The 18275-nt window shown below is 40.0% G+C and overlaps 1 protein-coding gene across 14 annotated transcripts in view; it reads right to left on the bottom strand.

The window, feature by feature from the left end:
* LOC118516351 (kazrin-like) overlaps positions 1–10225 on the bottom strand; it is a 72907-nt gene extending 62682 nt beyond the window's left edge. For 10 of the 14 annotated variants that reach the window (XM_036062169.1, XM_036062177.1, XM_036062178.1 and 7 more), the window contains exons 1-2: positions 10107–10225; positions 8620–8883 (exon numbers count right to left, since the gene is read on the bottom strand). The gene's annotated coding sequence lies outside the window, so the exon portion shown is untranslated. Of the gene's footprint in view, positions 1–8619; positions 8884–9671; positions 9687–10073 lie in introns of those variants that run through there. The other 4 variants (XM_036062171.1, XM_036062172.1, XM_036062173.1 and 1 more) reach the window with 4 other exon arrangements.
* Between the last annotated feature and the right edge of the window lie 8050 nt (positions 10226–18275).

Below are 18275 nucleotides of genomic sequence, written 5' to 3'. Positions count from 1 at the left end.
GCTTCTTTCCCGGGCACAACTAGCAAAACACAGTTGTGCCCACATGCGCCATGCCTGCACGATGCGTTGCATCAAAAGTCAGGGCGATAGTGACATGCATTTTGCAGCGAGAACTTATGCACTTTGCAAAGCGGAATTTATGCTGCACCGGGCGATCGGAAATAGGAAGACCGTAAATAATAGGTGTTCTGGCCGTTTTTGGCCAGATGAGCTTATGAAATGTGAAACCCGGAAAAGCTTTTTTTTAGTGCTTCTTGAACGTTTTTGTTTCAAATGAATATGTCAGTGGGGTGCCGGTGGCATATGTTACGAGATGACGAGGTTTGACACGGCATTTAAGCTATTGTGACGTTTAATTGGCATATTTAGTTTGAATATTTAACAGTCTATTTTCATTAAACATTGTTCTCTTTTCTATCATGCCTTGCGACGTTTCATATGGCTTTTTTTAATAATCTTCAAAGCAAAGCTACTATTTTATATTTGTTTTGCATTGTTTCACATGAACTCACCTCTCTCTAATCATCCTGAACTAAGTCGCCAGTAATTAGCTGTAAGACAATCACCGGAGAAAGCTTCTGAGAAAAGGCTAATACGCACACCGGATACCATTCGCTTCCCTAAGTCTATGCACTCAATTTAGTTTCTCAGTCCACAGGGGAATTCAGTGTATATCTGTCTCGCTGTCTCTTGTTCTTTCTGGCTCCCCATGTTCGTGTTTGTTAACACCATCACCTGCAAGGTTGAGTTCCGCATGCACTGGAATGAGCAGGATAAACCACCTAGGCAGGCTCAAGGTTAAGCTTCATTTGGTAGGTCGTGCCGGTCGGTGTTTTCTCCTGCTTTGCTAATGCTATCACATTACTCACACCCCAAATCCCCATTCGACATCACCGAGAGACATGATTCTTTTTGGGCATTTCGTGAACAACACACACCTGGATGAGAAGCACTTTGATGCGGTAGTGTGAGTTGAAAAGACCAGTAGGAGCTACAAAAAAAAGAACACGCACACACAGGAAAGAAAAGCTGCCGGTTCCGCTTGACCAACCGGATGATGGATGTTTTCTGACGGAAGGATAATTGAATATTCTAGTCCGCCATCTTTCGATTTGATTGCGCTGTGTGATTTGGAGGTTTTTTTCTGTTTTTTTTTTCGTTTTCGTCTGTTTATTTCCTTTCTGCCGTTACAAAAAAAAAAAAAAGTGCGTACAAATACAGATCGGACCCGGAGGACGTTGTAGATGATAAGAAAGGTTGGATAAAAGCGGGCATAAAAAGTTGGCAAAGAACCACTCTTTTTAAGGGCTTACTGAATAAGAAATTCAAAGGTAGTGGTGGTTTGGAGGAATCAAGGATGGAAAAAATCACGCAAAATTGCTCTGTCGAAACGGGCACTGCTGTTGCGCGCTTCATTAGCACCGGCAGAGCGCACAAGCCAACCATCGTTGAGGACGTTCGAATGCCTCCAGCGAGAGATTTGAGGCTAGCTCCCAACGGAGCTCGCTCGGTAGCAGAAAAATCGATAAGATGCTTATGATCTGGTGCGTGGAAGGTATCATAAGTGACTACGAGATGAGTTTTTGATGATGATCAAAAGCAGTTGTGTTGAGTCTACATGTAAGTGGAGAATGTTGTATTATTTACATAAGGTAGCGCGTTGTATTTTTCAAGATATTTAAACGTTTGCCCAAGAGTTGAATTTAATATATCTTAAGATGTTTGAGCGGTGTTATGTTAAATATAACAAATTCTTAAAATATTGTGTTTTGAACAATTAAAACAAAATTATAATTTACGAGGTTAACCTTGAACTTAACCGATTCGTTGAATGCCTGACGTTCCATGATTAAATTGTATAAACTTAGGTGTTTGCACACCACACACCGTTAAACATTATTGCTTAAAGACCTTTACATAATACTGCTTATAATACCCTTAATACTTTCAATTTGGAAGAGGTGAGAGCGTTGCTGGTCTTAACACGGCAGGACCGCGGTTCAAATCCCATCCAGACCGCCTACCCGTTAGCAGAGCTGACTTCTTTGCTTCGGGTAAAATCGTATCACAAGAAGCCAGAAGTGGCAGTTCCGAGACTTTTCGAGATTTGTGTGCCAAGCAAGAAGAAGAAGCTTTCAATTTGGATAAAAAAAGTAATTTTTAAGTACTATTTATTACAAATAAATTCAATATCCGGTAGTTATCTAGCACATTTTAGCCATCTTAGAGATAGAAAATCTGTTGCTGATCTGTCCAGGCTAGTAAAATATAGGAAAAACGTTCTTTGATAGTAAAAGATCTTTTGATTCAATTGATGGTTGAGGTCAGTCTCGAGTCTCTTCGATCGACGATGAGAGCCTCAAACATAGATGACTATATAGTCCTTGGGGATTCTTCTCTCTAATAAAACGACAAGGTCGTATTGCTTAGGTCCCTTGGGCTTTGAAGGCTTAATTTCAAATGACTTTACAAAACTGTTGGGTGATTGGAATCTATCCCCTAATCAGACAGTTTGGTGTTTCTCCTGAGTTGAGAGGTTCTTTCAGAACTTGAAACTATTATAAAGTTTGGAAGGGATGTGCTTCAATATTTTAAATTTTCCCTCAGACATTAAATCATTGCTTACGTTCATAGTGCATCAGACACACATCAGACATGATTTAAATGACGAAGGAGAGTAGCGTGGATCACTAGGACAAAGGGTTGAGTATAAAATCACTTTAATCAGCTCGTTTGTTTTTTAGGAAACGTCACACTTACATTCATAAATATGGAAATAATATATGTATGAGATAATTAATGGTTTATTATCAGCACACACAAAGGCACAACACAGTGCAACAAAATACTGCTTGAGTATGCCATAAAATTACAATCTAGACAGCTAAACCATTTTAATTGCATACGTGCACGAAATGTTCCTTTGCAAAGAAAGCATCTACAGTTCACTTCACACGACCTCCGATCCGAGATCTATGAGCCACGCAAAGCGTCTGGTTTGCCAGACTGTGATACATGTCAACGAACAGTTTAGGTAACACACCATTCAACCGTTTAAATATCACACGCCTTTCATCACTTTTTATGGCTCTAATTCAATTTGAATGAACAACGAAACGACGACCGGCAAAGCTGGTCGGACAGCGAATTTAGCGTTGTTCAGCTTCTTTTCCTAATAAGCCAGAATGCTTAATCAGTAGACACTCTCAATGGCTGTGTCTGTTGCATCGGGTGCATTGTCCGCGTGACAAGACTATCCAACAGGTTCGATTGCCCACACCGTCTACGACGATGATGATACTGACGACGTGTTTCCTTTGGCCGTCCTCAATTAAGCCTCGCAGCTACGGATTTGGTCAAGTGCCATCCGCACGAATAGAAGAACTTCTTCCGTCCTCTGGCAGAGTTTGTCGTGCCACAGAATGACCACCGGTAGAATTGGTGGTGGCGAGGGATTGTCGCAACACCGTACACCGTACCATTATTGTACAATCAAATCAAATTACGGAACACGATTATGAGTGAGCGTTGGTTCGGTGATGGAATGAAATCAGCGATTCGCCCGTTTGGGTTCGTGCTGGGATGGGTTGTGAGTTGCAGGGGGGGGGGGGGGGGGAGGAATGAAAGTAGTGTCTACCGCAGCCACATTCATTCACGCTCCAATTCGCTGGACAGCCCCCAGTCGGTCCTGACATTATACGCAACCACCCAGTCCATCTGATCGAGCTCGGTTGGTGCATCGCCATTCTGCGGCGTTGCATTTCGCGATACAGCTAGAGAGATAAGACACGGGTACGGTGATACGAACGTCATGAACAACCCACGAACGGTTGTCGTGACAAATTGAGAATTGAGCTGAGGATGAACTATGTTTGGGGACAAGTATTGGACGAGCGGAATACCGAGGCACAGATTTGAAACTACAAAACTATGGACGCTGCGATAAGTTGTGATGTCAGTATGGTGAATATGAACACAAACCTTGTTTGGTTTATGGATCTCACTCGCTCGCGTCAATCTCGGTACAACGGGGGGCGCATATTTGTGAAGTTGTGATAAATTGCATTCCATTCGCATGGTTTATGGTGCGCACTCAGCGAACTGTTATGAATAAGTTTATACGATAATAAAATAAAACCAGTAGAGCAACGACGAACATGAAACATGAAGCCGGTACGGTTTACTCGTGGCTCATGGTATGACCATGGCCGAGTTTTGTGGCTGTAGGGACCGGTTGGCTGGCTGTTGTGTAAATATGATAGCCTAGGACTTGTCCTAGTATTCGCCATACAGAACGTGACAAATCCGTAACATCGGTGAGTGGCAACGCTTTCTGGAGCTGAGGAGAAGTATAAGCATATTTCATGATTTTCAGATTTTTAAACGGCGTACTGGTTGTGTTTTGGTGTGAGTTTAAGCTAATGTAACATTTACCATTTGTAGAAATATCATAGTCAAAAAATAAATTGCTAGCTTAATGCTTGTAATTGTTTGAAATAGTTGCCGGAATGCATTACGCGGGATTTATATTGCATCAATTGTAATTATCCAACATTTATAAGGACAGATTACGGTAGATTTGAGTAGTCTAATCTTGATTAAACATTTACTAACTTTTTCATTTTCCTTTAAACTTTAAAGTAAGCCTTAAAATATTGCTCAATAAAGTATACAGATTCAACTCATCTAGTTTTTGTTAAATTTTAGCGCTGACTTTTCAATTCTCAATTTCTCAGTAAGTCTTGGTCAATAAAGAGAGATGGTTTTAATTAATATTTTTAAATTTGTAAAATCGCTCATCGAAAATCCGGCAAATTTGGTACTCTGCAAATTTGGTTTAATAAAAAGTATAACTCAGCTTAACAGCTGTACCTCCCTCTAGGCTTATCACAATTCGCTGGTAATAAAATGTTTGCATATAATTTCATTATACCACTGCTTATTTTTTCCTCACCCGACAAATCCAAGGCTCAGAACGGACGGGAGAAGCCCGTCCGTCGTAAAGTTAATCCAATGAAGCTCATTTTAACTGCGCCAGAACTGTTCATAAAACAGAATCTATAATTGAGCCTTTTAAATGGTTTGGATTTTTATGTTGCTGCTCTTGCTGGTGCTTGGAGGGACTGGGTTTATTGAGACAGACTAAAGTAAATATTTTTCACAAGAAACAAGCATTAATAAACACCCATTTACGGTGGGCTCATTTGTACTTGATGCTGCTTAACACTTAATTGTGCACGTTTGAAATAAATTAAGCTGCAAATAAATGCTTGTGAGTGATGTCCAAATGTCGCTCTCGTGTATTGTGAAATGTAAGAGCAATTGAAGCCAAGTGATGGTGAGTCTGGCAGGTTCCAAGGAGAATAAAAGAAAGCACAATTGAAGAGGGACCGATCGTCTTGAAATAGACTGTAGTGTGACACATCCGGTCCCAAAAAAAAAAACCGCATCAGCTGGGATTGGTTGCTTCCGTGGTTGCTGTTCTGGAAGGTTTGACTTAGAGACAGAATGGGGACGGCTTAATGTGCTTATTGCAGGGTTAACGAGGGGGCAGACTGTTGACACCGGAAAATGTCTTAGAATTCCCACAAAAGATACTTCAATCTAGTTTGGCATTTGTGTGAGAGTGTAAGTAGACACAAATAACTCTTCCCGGACCTCGTCTGCCTGAAGTATATTCCATCAATTGCAGAGTTTGTAGGAAACCAGTAACAGGTTTGGAGTTTGAAGCTTAATTTGATGGAAAAGATTAAATGCTCTTCTGTGATTCCATGGAGTGGTCTTTTAAATTAAAGAAGTGAAATCAATTTGTAGACATTTCTTCTCAGTACTTGCGTTGCATTCAGCGCAAGCGTTGCAAGCCTTTTCCTTAATGAAATAGGTTTAAAATTGTCCTCTTTTGAATTATAAGTATTACGGCCAAGCCATTCCTTGGAGAAAATAGTTTTATCAGTTTACATTCAGACTACAATGTATTTCAATTACAATTGAATATAAGTAGTTTCTATGTAATTTTAAATCCTCAACCGTTACGAAAGGGTAGCTTAACACGAATTATTTAACTGTTACAATTCTACCGTCGCATCTAGATATCAATTTCCATAGACTATGTTATCTTGAACAGTAGTCGAATTCGTAATTTTATTTTATGATTTATGAAGTTACCAAAAGGTTATAAAGCATCTATTTTAATAAAAGAAGCGAGCTACTGCTCTGGTGACAGCTTTGTCTAATTATACCAAACAGGGCTGTAAAAAATGATTGACCGTTAATGGATTTTCAAACCTTCAAACAGCGAGTATAATCTTTATATAAAACAATCATAAATTGTACTCCATCGATAAATTGCTCTACTTCTAGGAATTTCAATTAAACATTATTCCATCCGGAAAAAGCTCTCGAACACTGTGAAACAAATATTAATTTCAATTTTTCCATTAAATATCCTTACTGACTCGCACATCATACGGGGAAAACTGTCCACTCAATGCACACACACATAAACCCAACAATCTATTGTACCCGTGAGAGGGTTGGTTTTCCTTTGCAGGTCAACCTGCTACATCGTTTGTTATGGTATAAGGTGAAATAACGTTACGTTCGAGTTTCATCCTTCCCGACCCATGCCCAACACCCGTTTGCTTATGTGTGTTTGTGTGTGCAGGATCATCGAACCATGAAGAATGCGCTTTCATAAACCACAAACTTGACGCAAGCGCCTTCCTTCTTCGGCAATATTTGTGCAACCGGAGTGCATCGATTGGAATGTGTGTTTGGTTTTGGGGCGTTTGGGGTGAGAGGGTTGACAAATAAGCCCCGCGGGTCGTATAAGCAACTATGTGCGCTGGCCTTGCCAAATGAATTGCAGTTGATGCCGTATGGAAATGTTTGCCAGTGTGCGGGGAGCGTATGGTTTATTTGATAGATGAAAATTTAAGTACAAGGCATCATTTACCGTTGGAAATAAGTCATTAAAATTACAGGTAAGTTTAAATCGTCCGTAGCTTATATTGATCTTCAAATGCCAGCAATGCATTAATGTAAGCGGACAAAGGTAATTGAACCTCCGGCGGGACGATTTTCAGCCATAACAACGGAAAATAGGAAAGAAGGACACAGCAAACAGGTTCACCGAGGGTGAAAGTTGTTGCCCTCTTGGAAAATAGCATCGGGCCAGCGCTGCCGTATGGTCTGCCATGTTTTGCACTGTACACCCCCTATGTTTGTGGTGTTGTTGTTTGTGGACCGGAGGGTTTGTTTCGGTAGCTAATAAAATGATAATCAGTGTGTCACCCCCTACCACGCATAGGTTCACCGAGTCAGGAGCGAGGATAGGGTGGTGATTGTAAATACGCCTCGAGTGCGTGACGGAGAGTGTGGTACTGTGTGTGGAATTGGTTGGTTGTGGGTGTTGTTGATTTTTTCCTTTTGCATCGGTTTTTTATTTATAAGAAAAAAGGGTCAATAGCATTAGGTTTGCTACGGGAAAACAATATTCCGAAGAAAGGATCGGAAATTATCTCCAGATGTATCTTCTTGTTGTTTTAGTCCGCATTTCAATTGAAAAAACTTTCTCAAGGATATGAAACCGGTTTTCTTGCGAATTATTTGAATTTTTCTGAATGTATTCGAATTGAATTGAGTTTTTAAAGGTGAAGGACTCAAAACATGGATAAAATGCGCAAATTGGAGGTGAGATGCAGAAGTGTAAGTTAGTCAAAAGAAACCTTCATAGTTGACATATATTAAAAAAAAGTACAAGAAGAAAAGTGAAATAATACAAAAGACGCAAAATTCATAAGATATAGAACTCTAAATTATTTTATTTAACTCTCGAAGGACAGCCTGACCCTATTACTACATAAAACTCTAGATAATCAATGTAAATATTAAGCATAAGTGAATTTTAGAATCATTAGTTATTTTCGAAATTTTTCACGCGATGCAAGTAAGAGTAATTATTATATCACAGCAGTAGAATAATTTAAAATGAGATAGAAAAAAAGAAAATAATTAAGAAGGAAACATAATTTTAAAAATTTTAAGACATTTTTAAAGTTGTTAATAAATACACAGAGTTTTTTTTTCTTGAAAATTGCGTCAATTATTTATTAATTGTATATATTTAATATATATACAATGCATATTTTTTATACAATATTTTATAGCCAACTTTTTTAAACATAAAGACATTAAGCATTTTATGTACATGAAAAGTTCATCAGCTACATGTAAATTTCATATTTCAGGTAGAATCATAAATAAATGAACTTTTAATTGAAACTTCTTTCTTGAGCTGCCTCTTAAATTTCTTTTTTCCATTCAATATTTCCCAAGCTTATCATACGATTAAATTTGATATCGATCTATTCCTTAAGTGGAAATATGGACAACTCTACAAAATACACTGTACTAGTACAATCAAACCAAAGCCACAGAAACAAAAAACGCTCCCGGTTGCAATAAAATTACATTTTATGAGTAAATTCCATTTCCAGCACGGGTTTCCTTCTACAGCGAGGAAATAAACAATATTTGCCATAACTAAAACTTCCCCCTCTCCCAAAAAGGCTACCGATTGGGGGTTGCGTGTCTAGCGTTAGTTTTGCTGGAGCTTACCTCGTTAACAAATTTTTCCCGTAAATGGCTTCCGCGGGTTATTGAAAGCAGCTGCTATGGATAGTAGGCGACCGTAGGCTCGACTCTCGTTTTGTCTCCCTTTCGGGGTTTGCTACTGGATTTTCTTTGTTAGAGAGTTGGTGGTTTACCGAAAGCGTAAGAAACTTTCTGCAACCGAAGAATGCTTCCTTGATGGTGGGGTGATTCACACTACACTTCACCGTGTCACACGCTGCCTCACTGCTGCACAAAACCACTGACTTGCTGGCGTTAAGGAAGAAAGATACACATACACATCAAGGACACATGAAAGGATAACGCACACCGTTTTACAGCTCTGCACTGTTTGCCGAACGTATTTCACCACAAATTGATGCTTGGGAAGTCTTTCCCTGAGATGGCTTTCCTGCACAACAATTCATGCACTGTCGTATTTCGGAAAGGCGTGCTGTGCGTGAGGATCCAAGCCGCGAAAGGATTGTTCAACAAAAAAACTATATTAACTACACACACGCACACAGACACCCACACGGTAACAATGCGCACGCACGAGATATAATGGACGCACAAGCAGATAGAAACACACATCGAGTTTCGGATGCTTTGCACAACAACTGAATACGCACAGACGAAAGGCTTTCTGAGGAACTAATCTCGCGCAACACTTCCACGGGTTGTAGTAATTAGAGAGATTATTTTTTTCATAGCATCCATATTGTGCTTCCGAAATCGCAATAAATGAGATCATATGAAAGCATAACAATACAAAAATAAGCAGAAAAAGAAAGCTGGAAACAGATTCCTTTTTTGCAATTATAGTTAAATTAAACAAAATTTAAATAAAATAATTATTAAAAACCAGTATTTTTTTCTTTTTCCGATACGCTCAAATTGATCTGAAATTAACGCGAAACAGTATCATATCTTTCACAGTTGTTAAGTTGCTAAACTTTGTGGTTAAGTAACAAAAACAGCATCACAACAAAATGCGTTGCAATCACGCTCTTCCTGTCACATGCAGCAACACATAGAACTTAGTATTTTTCACACACCCACTGAAACAATCGGGCCACCAAAAAACCCCCCACCAACACTGATACCCCTTATGCACACACTAACACTACCGCCCAACGAAAAAAACCGCGAGCTAGTGCGCGAAAACTGAATAGAAAAGCGTAGACACACTCTCACTGTCACACACACACAAACACACGCCTTCGATGCGGAAAATCGAGGACTCATCACAAACTGTTACGGGGATTGGGATTGACAGATAGAGAGACCATCACCACCTCCCCCACAATTCCGGGAAGGATTTCCCGAATGAATTTTCCCCTCGCTTCCCCCCCCCCCCCTACATTTCCTTCTAAGGCACCTGTTCCTTCATTTTTCCTACTGGAATGTGTGTTTCTATTTTCTTAAAAATTTGCACTTTAAAAGCTTCCACTGCTTACGGGAATTTAATTTTCACACACTCATACACTCACCAGAATCACTCACACAGACAGAGAGATATACACAACAGTAAACCCCACAGCGGGTTCCGGTACGGGGTAAAAAACGCTTCGATCCGAGCTCGTGCGCGATAAGAACGGAACTGAGCGTGTGTCGCGAGAACTGGCATTCCGCAAAGCAGGCTGGCAGGCAGCAAAAGGATTCCAAACACGCAACACACGCACGCACGGGAGAGATGATGCGCAAACGGGACGTCGCTCTCTCTCTCTCTCTCACGGTTCGTTTTGGGGTGATTCGGTTGACGCTCTCCGATGCTCACTTTCTCTCTCGGTATCTCGCCCGTCGGTTGGCATTCTTTATCACGATTGTATTCGTTTGCAATTTCGTCCACCCCACACGGATGGGTGGGTGGAATTCCACTATGGGATAGAATGGATGGTAAAAATAGTGGGCAAAATTATGTGCTTTCAGCTTACAGACTATAAAAAATTATAGTTTAAAAAGCCTGCCAAGGAAAAATAAAGAATTAGTTCAAAGATAAACCTCCAAAAATGTAAAATATAATAAAGTTTTTATTAAATAAAACACAAACTGATTGCAAAAAAAAACAATAATACATTTACATTTCATTGAAAGTTTCCTAAACTTTCCTCTTTGAGTATAATTGTTGGTATGCCTTGAGTACGAGTACCTTATTGAATGCAATTTTATTTTAAATTTGATTATGAATTTGACAGTTTACTCAAACTTAAAAGTTAGTGTTTACGTTTGTTAACGGTTTAATAAGAAACTTTCATTTGAATACTTTATTTGCATACTTTCAGGCGTTAACTCTTCCATTCGATAGCTCATTCGGGGTACTTTGGACGATGCTCTGAACGTTGTTAGCTCCACGAATGTTATGATAATATTTACTAGATTTACTATTTTCGAATTACTTAAAGTTTTTATTAGCCTTTTCTGAATTCCATACTGATAAACCCACAACTAACCATATTGTATTCCATTTTGTCTAATTACAAGCGTCGCTAACAATGAATGTTCATTCGAATTTAAAATGTCCTCTCAGTTTTATTTCGTTAATAGTTTAAAGTTTTTGAACTTAAATAAAATTAATGCATTAATGCAAAAAAAAAAAAATATCATATGTTTTCAAATAAATTAAAGTTCCATAGTTGTACTGTTTTGCCTCCTACCAAAGTGACTTATTTGCCGTTTCATATTCCATATCAACACATGCACACATTTGCTCACTCTCTATCCCTTGGTTGCGAGTGCTAGCTCTCTATTTGTGCACTCTCTACACATTCTCAGTCTCAGCTGCGGATGTCATTGTTTGGAATCAGCGCACCCGACAGCAGGTGAATGTCGGATGCCATCCCCCAAAATCTTTAATGGTTCCGACGCACTATCGCCCAGCTATGCGCATGTGCCGCCTGTCCCTTCACATTCGCTTCACTCACCCTCGTACGCTCTTCCTTTTCTCCCGCATAGTGTCCCTTCTGGCCTACAAAGTGAACGTCAAACGGGGCACAAATGTTTGCAGCTTGTGACAACTACCGAACCGCGTACCTTATCAGCTCAGGTTGCACGCTAGCTAGATGAGTTCGGAGTTGTTTCCCTCGTCGGCCGGGATACACGGGCGCATAGCTGGTGGATGACTCATCGAGGACGCCAAACTGTCAACAGTGATTTAGGGAGGTCGTGTGCAACAATTTGTTTACACGCAAATAAGAATTATAGGCAAACTTTTTTTTACGAATTTTTAAGATTAGTCATAGCGATTTAAATTTGAACAATGACTTTTTAAGTCTTCAAGTTTTATTTATTCGTTTCTATTGGTACATAAAAACCTCTCAATATTCACTCCAAATTGTGAACGAAATATTGATATTTGTAGATTGAATTTTCGATTTAAAATTCACAAAAAACTGGCGCAATTTGAACGCTACCTTCTTTAACGTACATCCAGAGATCTCTCTGTGTGCAACATGTAAAACCGCACCGGCCTGGAAGGTCGATTGCGTCACGTGAAATGCAACCCCACTGCCGAACTGCAATGGTTGAGGCGCTTGCTTCCCTAGCTTCGAGCAACCCTCCCGAAAGCAAGAGCGAAAAAAAAAAGCATTAAAACAGCTTGGTACGTTTCCTTCCCTACGCGAGTCGACAAAAGGGCATGCGCCGCCAAACGATAAGGCAGGTCTCGGACATTTCTCGAGACGTCGTCCGTGGGTATTGATTTCCGCCCGTTTTATGTTTCCGCTCGTCGTCGTCATTCACCGTCATCATCGTCATCATCATTGCCGTCGTCGTCGTCGTCGTCATGGTGCTAGTTTGACACAATTTCTGCCAGTCTATTGTGTGGGAGAGAATCGCATAAAGCGACACAACCATGCTCCGTCTTGAGACATTTGCTTTGAAAGAGAGGGAGTATGTGTGTGTGTGTTTGATAACGGAACTTACTTCCGATCAACCGAAGGCGGGAGCTGAGAGCGCGTCGACTGACGTGTTCAACAATCGAATGTCGTGGAGGGTGATGTTATTGTTTACATCGCTTATCGCTGTGCTGGAGGAAGATTCGCTAGGGCAAGTAGGCCACATAGACTAAATTATGTTGCGTACTGATTTTGGTATCTATTTGGGAGAATTGTGTTGAAACAATGATATTTATGGAGTAGGTTCTCTTGTTTTTTAGATCAACAGTTTTGAGCATATTGAATTTTGAATTAAGCTATCGCCAGTTACTCTACTATTTATCGCATTTAGTCCAGTTTAGGTAATATAACTTTATAATAGTGATAAAACATTGTACAAAATATCGATGGAAGTTACAGTATTTTAGAACAGAAGTTATATTATTTTAAGCATGAAATACTTGTTTTGTTTCACTAAGGAATGGCCAGGCCGTTTAACTTAACCAGTGGGTTTATAGCTAAAGTCAACGATCCATGGAAAGCTTACATGAAACACTCTTAATATTTCTTAAAATTATCTAGAAATTATGTAACTTAGATAAGCAATTGTAAAATTTGAAAACATTAACTTGCTTTCATAAATCGGTTGCCTCTTAAGCATCTTCTATAACTTTTATTTAAATTCTTTTGCCAAGACCACCACTTCATGAAATATTTCACTTACAGCCGATTGCAAGTTTGTACACAATGAAATATTTCACGATGGTGAATTATCAGTGGTGAATAAAATGAAACGAACCTTTGGATGGACAATTTTGCAAATGAACGTATAACGTCTAAATTGTAATTGTTTCTAAAATTGTTACATTGAGATTGAGTTACATGAAGAGATTTGAAGTTGAACATAATTACTTCAGCGAAAAATATAAAATTGCATGGGAAGTTTTATGGCTGTCGAACGAAGCATGGACCGGACGGGATTCTATGCGTGTCCTGTGGTGTGAAAGACCGGCGTCTTTCTGAAGATGATCAACGAGAAGAGATGATTTTTTTGAAGTTATGTTAATCAATGTGTATACTTATCAAACATATTTCACTCCTCTATTAACAGTTGCCGATTATGAACTGCTGTTGCAGTCACGTCAGGATCGGTGGTATTCAAGTTATCGTACAATAAGCAGGCATCTACCATCTCGTAAAGAGTTTAATGAGCTCCAATTGTCCACTGGAGAGCCACTACACGTACAGTTTATCCTTACCACCCGCGGGCAGCTCACTAATTTACGATTCCATTCAAGCAACTCGCTATCAGTCCCGCTACATGCTCAGCATAAGCTACTTGTCTTCGCCATCGCGACCGGAAGCCTACGTCCAAGCACCCAAGCCGGCAACGATTCGTGGCAATATGCGTACAACCAATATGAATATACCATTGGTACGTGAGTCTAGACGGTAGTGTTTGGGCGGTTTTTTCCCCCTCCAAGAAGGGAGTGTTTCGTACGGCTGTGGTCATAATAGGCCCGTGCGGTACAGGAAGAGATTATAATCCATTAAGCGTTTAATCACGAAGCAGTGGTTCATTCGTGCTCACATTCGTGCACGGTTAAGCTAGTGGGTTGGAAAGCGCGTCCCTCCCTCGGCACACCTTCGTCCCCTGGCAATTGGGCACGAGCCTGAAGATATACGATATAGTGGAGCTTTCTCGTTGGAGCTGAAATCACCACCGTGAACGAAGCGTGCGTACCACGGTGAACCGATGAATATTCACTGCCACTTCATTACGTATTCCGATCGCGGCCACACACTTCAGCTTGAAGAAGTAAACATTTTGCTTTAGCTGCGTGCAATTTATTACAGTCACACTATCTCTGACCCGCGAGTGGAGTGTGGCTGGTCAGGCACACCGGGCGACCATGGGAAGGAAAGTTTTGCGGCACAAATCTGCAATTAGAGCTAGCTGGCTTCTGCTTTGCCAGACTGACCGGGCACCGCTTTATCGTTATTGGATTAGGTGAATAATTAAGTGACGCTGGTTGAATATGGGAGAAGAAAGCAAAGCTGCCTTTGGCTCGTTTTAATGTGAAATGGGGTATGAAATGAGAGTTTTTCTTTCTTGTTTTCGGAAAAGCATTAAATTAAATTTAATGAAATAGATAAATAGAAAATCCTACTCAAGAAAAATGAAGGTTATTATTTGCTTCTTGAGCTTAAACTTAAGAAATAGTAACTATTTTTTTGTTAAAATAAAAAAAAAATTAAACAGAAGTTGGAATAGACTAAACACCAAAAATAAAACAAAAATGAAAGAAAATATAAAAAAAATCAATTACAAAATTAAACAAAAGGGTCCAAAAATGAAACGGACTTATCGACTTACCTTTTTCTTTATTTCTGTTTGCATTTCGAGTTTTGAAAAAGAAAAATATAACCACTTTCTTGTGTCTTTATTCAATGTTTGTTTATTTGTTTGTTCGTTTGTTTGTTTCTTTGTCTGTTTTTCTATGTTGTTTTGTCTACTGGTTGATTTATTTCTTTACTTCTTTCGTTTTGCTTGTTTGTTTGTTTGTTTATTTCTTTCTTTATTCCTTTTGTTTCTTTGTCTGGTCTGGTTTCTATTAGTACGTACGTCACGGTTCAGTTTAAACACATAATGTATCTTAACAATATAATCAATAACCTTTAACAAATTCACAATCCTTAGTTTTTTGTTTTGTTTGCTGTGCTACACGTGTTTGTTCCTGTGTGTATTTCCTCTTCTTCTTACGGTGTATCTTACCGTATTTTTTGTTTGCTATTTGTGTGGCTGTATGTTACTTTCGCTTCTTTAAAGTACATTTTGATTAGTTTTACATTTTGCTTCCCCTGGCTTTAGTCGTTTTCGTTCGTTTCGGCTTAGTTATTTCACTATTTGGCTAGCTTGTTTTGATCTTTTGTTTCCGTTTTGGTTACTTCCATCCCATCCCATAAAGACAACAATATGTGTGTGTGTGTGTGTTTGTGTGCGCATGTGGATGTGCATTAGATTAATGTAAGCTATAATGAGTTTGGCAATGGTGCTTTAGCCCACATTTTCCTGTCGTTCGACAGCTAACGTACGAACCGGGTATCGATTTGAGCTACAATCTTCACGTTGGTCTTCTGTAACACTTGATGCCTCCAGCACACGGTTCAATTCGGTCGGCATGCAAACACATTTTTAATGCATTATTTAAAAATATGATACATCATACACACATACACACATGAGTTCTGTTCCCACTCTCCTGTGTAACTTAACCATTCTAAACCATCCTAACCTAGCGGAAGGGATTAACATCGATCCATCCAGCGTTTGGCTGCTTCTGACGATACTATTTACACACTAATCGCATCATACGTGAAACGCCCATCCTCACGCACACGCACACACGCTCACGTACGATTATTTACAGAGTTTTTCACAAAATTGGGCTAAAGTTTAAGGGCTACATCCCTTCACCATCCACACTCGCGTTTTGTTCTATATCGTCCATTAACCTATGCACAATGTAATGATTTATTCAAATATATAGATGTATATTCTACCACCTGCACGGTGCAGGTTCATTAAGCGAGAATCGGGTTTTCTTTCTCTTACTTTAACATCATCATTTGGCATGTTTTTTTTCACACGAGTTTGTATAACACTTAATGCGCAAACCCCACCACCCTGATTCACAGCTCGCGGAAACTGGGGTTTTCCCCACTCTGGCGAGCTGTGTCACGGTGATGGACGCATCCTTACCCTAATACATCCCGCATCGTTCGTTTGTGTTTGTTTTATAGTTTTTGGTTTTTTGATAATGTACATAAATATTGACGTTGCTTCCCCGCCGTCGACTTTCTTCACATCTTTACACGTACGTATGATTAAAGTTTCTTCTCTCAGATCTAGTTTGTTTTGTATATAATCATTATAGTAATATGGGTTGAGTTTTTCTCTATAGACACATTCGAATCCAGGTGCAGCTTTGGAAGTTTGGGTTTTCTGTTTCCAGTTTTCCTTGCGGTTTCAGCTGCACCTGGAGCTGTAACAACCATTAAAAGAATTCTAACTGCTAAACGTGTTTGGTTTGTTTAACATACTCCTATAGCGTTTAGCTTCTTCGTCGCTCCCTTCTGTTTCTGTCTACCTAAATCCTACTTACTAAACTCTCGGTGGCATTTACTGAGTGGTTACGGGTTTGTTTTCGCTGTTTCGAGTTGTTTTCTTCTCCCTTTGTTTGTAGCTTATCTTATGCACGATCAATTTACACAGTAGTATTTACGAGTTGTTTTTCTTTTGTTGACTGATGCAGTTATAATGTACACGTGGCTCATAACAAATTTAAATGGCGGAGGGGAGTTTGGGTTTCTCGTCTAAGCGCTGAAGAACACGTGGTCTTAATGGTAAGTCCACGAAGGCTTGGATCTTGTTCGCTTAGAGTTAAATATTATACTTTGTACAATCTAGCAACATTCACTCGATTAATCACGATAACATCGCGTAGTTAATTCTGATTTCTTCATTTTGAGAGAAGAATTTCTCGCACACACACTTACAGAGAAAGGTACTTGCACTTGTCCCGGAAACAGAGAATCGATCACCAGCTTGCTAATGATGTGATTAACTCTCACAAACACGTATTCAACTAGCAGTATAGTGTAGCAACCGATCACTAAGCTAACTAAACTAGTTTGCCATCCAACACTTTTTACCCAATACAGCACGTTTAACACTAATTAATGGGTGAAATCGACTCCACCTTTCTGGGGTGAAGTCTAGTTCTTGGCGCCAAAAGAAGAGCATCAGTAGCAGGACACAAATCTCCAGTTTAACACAGACACACGATCCACGTAACGATCCTTCGATCTTGTCGTCAGCCCGATTTTGGTGCGAGGATTCCCATACAATTTTCTTTTGCACTTGAAAACTCCCGTCAACTTATCCCGCAGCATCCTCGACCAGATAACCCTGCGAAGCCTACCATCAAGCACACGCACCATGTGGATTAATGGAGGGCCTAGCTTTTCCTTACTACGCCACAATTACTACACCGTTGTGTGCGTTTTGTTGCTGGCCTTTCTTAGCGCAGTTAAAGAAAGGACACAAGAAACGTACCGGATATCTCCTCTTCCGTACTCTCACCCTAGTTTTCCCTTCTTCGACCAAATTTTGCGCCACTGTCACCATACCCAACGCCCCCTCCCCCCGCTCCCGTCGGTTTATTACACCAGCCCGCCTTCTAATAATCATTATTTTTAACGATTAGTCATACTATTTGGGTTGTGCTTTGGTGCCCATTGTTTCCAGCCGTCCTTTCGGCGCTTCCGGCATGAGCGAAAGAAGGTGAGAGGGTGAAGAAAGGGAAAAGGGCGAGAGAGAGAGAGCGAGTGTTAAGCTTTTGTGCTTTCGTTCACTTTCTGAGCGTAAGCTCTAAACAGCACATCGGTGTGTGAGTGCGTAAAGGCACAAAACCTATTTTCGCCTATTTTCGTGATACGTGCGCAATTAGCAGAGCGGACGGGAAATTGGTGTTGAATGTTGGTGGAAAAGAGAGAGAACCCAGCAAGACAATGAAAGGACGTGGAGATTTGAAGGGATATAAGATGTAACAAAAATTTCACAAGGTCTGCGTACTGTGCTTTTCGGCAGAGGTTTCAGTTTTTATGAGCATTCAGTAATGATGGCCCGAGTTCTTATCCATTTGTCTTTAGCGTTGCTGCAAACGGCGAGGGATTGTTAAGATATATTTCGGTTTAGTAGTGCCGGTAGAATCGTTGAACTGC

The sequence above is a fragment of the Anopheles stephensi genome, unplaced genomic scaffold (assembly GCF_013141755.1).
Source record: "Anopheles stephensi strain Indian unplaced genomic scaffold, UCI_ANSTEP_V1.0 ucontig281, whole genome shotgun sequence".
NCBI lineage: Eukaryota > Metazoa > Arthropoda > Insecta > Diptera > Culicidae > Anopheles > Anopheles stephensi.
The sequence above is the reverse complement of the archived record's forward strand: the minus strand, read 5'-3'. Positions and strand labels throughout refer to the sequence as shown.